The sequence below is a fragment of the Dendrobates tinctorius genome, unplaced genomic scaffold (genome assembly GCF_039654945.1).
Source record: "Dendrobates tinctorius isolate UK_male_01 unplaced genomic scaffold, ASM3965494v1 ptg000028l, whole genome shotgun sequence".
Lineage (NCBI taxonomy): Eukaryota > Metazoa > Chordata > Amphibia > Anura > Dendrobatidae > Dendrobates > Dendrobates tinctorius.
In genome coordinates, this window is record NW_027361696.1 from 52,727,491 (window position 1) to 52,733,490 (window position 6,000).

The 6,000-nt window shown below is 47.1% G+C and overlaps 1 protein-coding gene across 2 annotated transcripts in view; it reads right to left on the reverse strand.

Moving 5' to 3' along the window:
• Positions 1-5,321, reverse strand: part of MEGF8 (multiple EGF like domains 8) — a 73,208-nt gene extending 67,887 nt beyond the window's left edge. The window contains exon 1 of one of the 2 annotated variants that reach the window (XM_073570716.1): positions 5,170-5,321. The gene's annotated coding sequence lies outside the window, so the exon portion shown is untranslated. Of the gene's footprint in view, positions 1-2,916; positions 3,088-5,169 lie in introns of those variants that run through there. The other variant, XM_073570717.1, reaches the window with a different exon arrangement.
• Between the last annotated feature and the right edge of the window lie 679 nt (positions 5,322-6,000).

The window sequence follows — 6,000 nt, forward strand, 5'->3', positions numbered from 1 at the left end:
CTGGAAGCATTCCTCAGAGATTTTGGACCATATTGACATGATGGCATCACACAGTTGGCGCAGATTTGTCGGCTGCACATCCCTGATGCGAATCTCCCGTTCCACCACATCCCAAAGATGCTCTATTGGATTGAGATCTGGTGACTGAGGAGGCCATTTGAGTACAGTAAACTCATTGTCATGTTCAAGAAACCAATCTGAGATGATTCGAGCTTTATGACATGGCGCATTATCCTGCTGAAAGTAGCCATCAGATGTTGGGTACATTGTGGTCATAAAGGGATGGACATGGTCAGCAACAATACTCAGGTAGGCTGTGGCGTTGCAACGATGCTCAATTGGTACCAAGGGGCCCAAAGAGTGCCCAGAAAAAATTCCCCACACCATGACACCACCACCACCAGCCTGAACCGTTGATACAAGGCAGGATGGATCCATGCTTTCATGTTGTTTACGCCAAATTCTGACCCTACCATCCGAATGTTGCAGCAGAAATCGAGACTCATCAGACCAGGCAACGTTTTTCCAATCTTCTACTGTCCAATTTCGATGAGCTTGTGCAAAATGTAGCCTCAGTTTCCTGTTCTTAGCTGAGAGGAGTGGTACCCAGTGTGGTCTTCTGCTGCTGTAGCCCATCTGCCTCAAAGTTCGACGCACTGTGCGTTCAGAGATGCTCTTCTGCCTACCTTGGTTGTAACGGGTGGCAATTTGAGTCACTGTTGCCTTTCTATCAGCTCGAACCAGTCTGCCCATTCTCCTCTGACCTCTGGCATCAACATGGCATTTCCGGCCACAGAACTGCCGCTCACTGGATTTTTTTTATTTTTCGGACCATTCTCTGTAAACCCTAGAGATGGTTGTGCGTGAAAATCCCAGTAGATCAGCAGTTTCAGAAATTCTCAGACCAGCCCTTCTGGCACCAACAATCATGCCACGTTCAAAGGCACTCAAATCACCTTTCTTCCCCATACTGATGCTCGGTTTGAACTGCAGGAGATTGTCTTGACCATGTCTACATGCCTAAATGCACTGAGTTGCCGCCATGTGATTGGCTGATTAGAAATTAAGTCTTAACACACAGTTGGACAGGTGTACCTAATAAAGTGGCCAGTGAGTGTATGTGTTATGTATGTAGCATGCATGTAGTATGTATGTAGTATATATGTGGTATGTATGTAGCATGCAGTATGTATGTAGCATGCATGTAGTATATATGTAGTATGTATGTTGCATGTAGTATTTATGTAGTATGAATGTAGCATGTATGTAGTATGAATGTAGCATGTATGTAGTATGCATGTTGTATGTATGTAGCATGTAATTTTTTTTTTTTTTTTTTTTTTTTTACATTTAACACATTAGCCGGATGATGGGACTACTACTGTCCCATCATTGGCTAATGTGTCAATCACTGTCATGGTAGCAGGCATCGCCCGATGGGACTTGTAGTCCCATCGGACGATGCCTGCACAGACCCCCGGAGCCTGCACAGACCACCGGCAGGCCGGCACAGCCCCCCGGCAGGCCGGCACAGCCCCCCGGAGCCTGCACAGCCCCCCGGCAGGCCGGCACAGCCACCCGGCAGGCCGGCACAGCCCCCCGGAGCCTGCACAGACCACCGGCAGGCCGGCACAGACCACCGGAGCCTGCACAGACCCCCTGGCAGGCCGGCACAGCCCCCCGAAAGGCCCGTACAGACCCCAGAGAGGCTGTACAAGGGCAGGAAAGGGTTTTTCTTATTCCGATACCGGAAGTCCCATAGACTTGAATGGGACTTCCGGTATCGGAATCGGCGATACCGATACTTTTTTTAAAGATCGGCCGATACCATCCGATACGATACTTTGAAGTATCGGACGGTATCGCTCAACTCTAATCATAACAAATCATCTCCAAGAGGAAGCAGCACTGACCCGTACATTACATTAATGGTGCCCGGTCGCCACACCCCACAGGGGTGCAAGAACAACACAGCACACCTCAATGATTCATTCTGAGGCCTTGCAGAACTAGGGCTATGGGCCCGAACCTCAGCAGGGACGACAGAGCGAAAGGGGTACTCACAGCCACCAATATCACTAGGATATATGACAGCTATTGCTTTACAGGGATCTCCATCCATACCAGAGAATGAAGGGTGAATCTCATGCTTCCCCTGCGAGGAAACCCCCCTGTCCAAGCCCCAGTTGTGTCACTGTGCAAGGGATTTTTGATGCAGATTTTCCCCAGATTTCATCCTCAACAACAGACATAAAATCTGCACCAGGGTTCAATTTCCGAGTGGATTTTTTTTACATTGGCGATTTTTAAGCCTGGTGATGACATGGGGTACTGTTATGGGTTGTGGATTTTTTAACAGAAAATCTTCTGTGCATCTGCCCTGTTGGAACATGGGGTAAAAGTCCTAAAACTATCCACGCTACGCAGGGGTGTAGAGCGTGCTGACATTACAGCATGGTCCTGGTACTGATCTGTAGATATACATTTCATGCCTTGAAGCAGCACAGACCTGGCACTGCAGATACGAGCTCATCAATAATGTTAAGAGCTCCGCCAAATGAGTCTGCCCTTTTGTTATAGCATGAACTTAATTACCTTGGTTTAGGATGACTTCATGAGTCAGAGGTTTATGGTCCATGTACGGCGTATTGTGGTGAGGAGCGTGTGTGGTGTCTTTTAACGCCACCATTCCGATGCAGAAGTGACTGACGCCTGAAATCTCTGTAAGCTGTTAGGTTACCTGTCTGACAGCAGGGTGGATAAACTACTGTCCGATTAAAGCAGCTCTGTACGCAAGTAAAAAATAACATGCAAATATAAAATCAGTACAGCAGTTTTAAGTGTAGCTGCCCCTTTAGAAAACCGTTGACAAGTCAGAAGTTCTGATTAGTGGGGGTGCAAGTGCTGAGAACCCACCGATCACTGAAAGGAAGGAGCAGAAGTGCCCAGCAGAGCGCTGCTCCCTTTTACGTCTGTTTTCACCGCTGGAGGAGAGCAGCACTTGGCAGAGATCTTCAGGTTGTTTTTTTCAATCGACAGGTCGGATGGTCTTAGATCCCAGACTGCCGTTAATCAAAAACTTCTGACAACCTGTATGACACATTAAATGTTTTCTGAAAATAGTTACTCTTTAACTTATTAAATTTAAAGTGCGGCTGAACGAGCTGATTTTGGCAGTTCTCTAATGTGTATAGTAGTGTCACGTGTCTACTCAAATGGTAGATTTTGGGGGAACGCTAAGAACAGGAAATTTGAAGGTGAAAGGTGTTTGCTCACCTTCAGCTTTAGAAACCATTTTTAGCAATGCACCAACGTGCTTAGATAAGGTGTTATCTGAGCATGCTCAGGTGCTAACCGAGTGTCTTCGGCGTGCTCGAATAATATGTTCGCGTCCCTGCGGCTGCACGTCTAGCGGGTGTTCGACAGATGCAACACATGCAAGGGTTGCTTAACAAACAGACAATCCATGCATGTGTTGTGGCTGTCGAACAGCCACGAGACATGCAGCAGCGGGGACTCGAACATATTTTTTCGAGCATGCCGAAGACACTCGGTTAGCACCCGAGCATGCTTGCTGATCCCTAACCGTTTCACATTTAATAGAAACATCACAGAACCCCCTAGTATATGGAATTCTGTATAATGGCACCTTGGGTTTCTCGCTTAAAACCCCAAATCTTTGCAAATCCTGGATCTTGACAGCAATGCAGCGTACTGGAATTGGATTGCGGCGGCCTCCATGTGCAAATCCGGGGACCCATATTTTAGAGCTAAGCACAGTTCCCGCAGGACACTTGGCAGCCTCCGATTCCTCCGGATACGTCAAAAATGTCAAAGAATGACAACAACTCTCTATTTATCACATCACTCAAAATATTGGTAAATATCACAATCAACATCTTTTATTGTAAAAGAGCCATGCCAGGAACAACCACAAAAGCCATATAAAATGTGCCACCTGAGGTCATGGCCAGCCAACTAAGTTTAGTTTTACATGGCGGCCATTCAGATAAATGGTAATATATAAGCACAGCTTGAGATCGCCATATCACTTGTCAGTTCTGGCTCATAAAGGTGGCCTTCATACACACACTTATAAACGCCTGTGACATTGCAGAGGGGTGAAATTTGCAACTTCTCTGCACAAGTATAAGGTTTTCCTTCTCCTTCGTGACCCACGAAAAGGTGTTTTCTTTGCATGCAGGGCTGCATCAGTAATTTCAATGTCAACAGACTATCACTGGCCTCCGTGTTTTTGGGGCATACACCTCAGCATCACCCGTGACTGGCTGCAGAGGTCACATGTTGTCCCCCGCAAACAAACACCATCGGGGAGCTGCAGAAGGGAGACGCTGGAGCAGTATTCCTTAAAACACTTCAGTAGCACCAAACTGTACTGATAGGTTGCTCCAATGTGTTAGCGCAGGTATTTAATCATCCGCTTCCTTCCTGGGGGTCCCAACCAGTAATTTGTGAGCCACATGTAGATCATGGCTGTATGTTCAGGCAAATGCTACTGTTTAACGGGGTACATGAAAGCAATATTATTCATTGGGGGCAATCAGGAGGCATTACCACTTTACAAGGGGGCACTCAGCGCTATTATTACACTATAATGGGGCATCGGGATGTTGTTACTTTATAAGGGGTCACCAGGACTATTATTACTTTATAATGGGTCACCGGGAATACTATTTATAAGGGAGTACACAGATAAATTAAGCTTCAAATTGGCACATTGGGCTCCCTGCTTGCGATCCTCTTTATCACTGCAAGGCAACACTACGGGGAGCATGTAGATTAGTGCAAATACAAACAAATGGTGTTGTCCTTGGCAACCAATACAGTAACAACGGAAACTTCTCAATGAGAAAAGCACAAAATGCAAATTGTGCTTTTTACACTACAAATCCCAGCATGCCCAGCCACCCTGAGCATGCAATAAAACTGAGATCCACAACCAATAAAGAATACACAGTTCCATAGGGTGCAGTGATCTGCAAGGCTTGCTGGTATTTATGGTTCCTCCACATCTGGAGAGTCACTGACCAAACCTACTGCACAAACGCATGGGAATAATCCCAAATGTGCTAAACCTGACTGCAAAAAAAAAAACCCTGAAAGATGGCGAAACCTATTAGGGAGCAGCGTCCAGCACAATGCACTCACCTCCTACGCCTCAATCCGCTATCTGCAGCTGTGGTCACCTGTGAACCGGAAGCAAAACTCGCTGGGAATGGAAAGGAGGAGGCCAGCGAAACAGGAAGCTGGAGCAGCGGACACGCCCACTTCGTGGAAGCCCGTGACGTCACGCAATATATACAGAGTGCGCGCTTCGAGAACGAGCGGTCAGTCGCCTCGACGCTTCAGGACGAGTCGCGTGGGTCGGTGCTCTCTGTGGGACCGACCTAATCCGACTCTCTGTGTATCATAATATTGGGGCAAAGCGGCTTCTAAAAACTGTTTTAGCAGTAATTACCTGCCTGACAGGCTTGGTTGCTAGGGACAATATAAGAGTCTTTGCCTATTTTCGCAAATCTTTCATTTCTCGCGAAGCTTCGCTTTCTTTGTAAGGCCTGTTTCACACATCAGCTTTTTTCCTCAGTTAAAATCCGCTAAAATGGTGGACAACGGATCCGTTCATGTACTGACTACAACGTTTGCCACCGGACCGTTGTTTTAACGGATCCGGCGAAGGAAGAATTTTAAAGGAACCGCTGCATGGGATGGGGAGAGAGAGATTTTTTTTCAGCCGCCAGAACGGTTTAGGGTTAAATTTGCGGCCGAGGCAAATCCTCCGGGCATGCGCAATGTAAAATTCCTGATCCGTCCGCCCGAAAAAACGTTGCATTGTCCGTCCAGGCATGTCGGCGGACGCCAAAATTTTGGCGGATCCGCAAAAAACGGATCCAACGGATGGCCATCCGTCAAGATCTGCCGGTATGCAAGTCAATGGGAAAAAAACGGATCCGCCAAGCAAAATGGTGGATCCGTTTTTTA